Source organism: Aplysia californica, unplaced genomic scaffold (genome assembly GCF_000002075.1).
Source record: "Aplysia californica isolate F4 #8 unplaced genomic scaffold, AplCal3.0 scaffold00775, whole genome shotgun sequence".
NCBI lineage: Eukaryota > Metazoa > Mollusca > Gastropoda > Aplysiida > Aplysiidae > Aplysia > Aplysia californica.
Window position 1 is genome coordinate 100,950 of NW_004798045.1, and position 1,043 is coordinate 101,992.

Here is a 1,043-nt window from a genome sequence, read left to right on the forward strand (position 1 = left end):
CAGAAAAGTCCTTAAAATTACTGGGAATCGGGCTTACTAACTGCTCATCTCTTAAGCTTCAAAAGCACAAAGTTTGCTTTGAATATCATGGCACCCTCGAAATAGTGGATCACAAGAGTGTAACAAACATATAAAAGAAGTTGAAGAAAATGACGATGGATTAGGAAAGAGAAAACATCAGTTCGCTGTTGCAGTTCAGGCACAGTTATGAGGCATGACCTTGATGAATCAACCCATTAACAATTTGCACCTATTATATATTAATCCCCCCTTTGGGAATGGCCTAAAGACACTTTAATCAGCAGCACCACCCAGGGGATATAGTAATTTTTTTAAAGTTAATAGATAATAATAATACTAATTATCATTATTATTATTTATTAACTTTTTAAAAATTACTCATGAAACTACCCAAGAAAGGAGACCTGCATGAGTGTAAAAACTACAGAGGAATCATGTTCCTTTCCATTCCAGGGAAGATTTTAAGGCGTACCATACTGAAAAGATTGAAGGAAGCCGTGGATGCAAAACTAAGGGAGGAGTAGGCAGGATTTCGTAAAAAGAGATCATGTACAGATCAGATTGCAACTTTGAGGATAATAGTGGAGCAGTCCACAGAGTGGAACTCTTCCCTGTACGTTAACTTTGTTGACTACTAGAAAGCTTTTGACAGCCTAGATAGGGACTCAATATGAAAGCTCATGTGCCACTAATTCATGCGGAATACCTGACAAGTTCGTGAGATTGGTCAAGAAGTACGAGGGAATGAGTTACAGTGTCTTACTTGGAGGACAGCGGACAGACTCGTTTGAAGTGAATATAGGAGTGATACAATGATGCCTGCTATCGCCTGTTCTCTTTTTATTAGCAGAGGATTGGATAATGAGACAGACAACATCGGGACAACACGGTGGTATACAGTGGACCCTTTCCAGTCAGTTGGAAGACTTGGACTTATATAAAGAGTTGAACCATATATAGGCCTAGCCATAATAATAGTGTTTTTCCCATATATTCTGACAAACTCGTCACACATATCGATT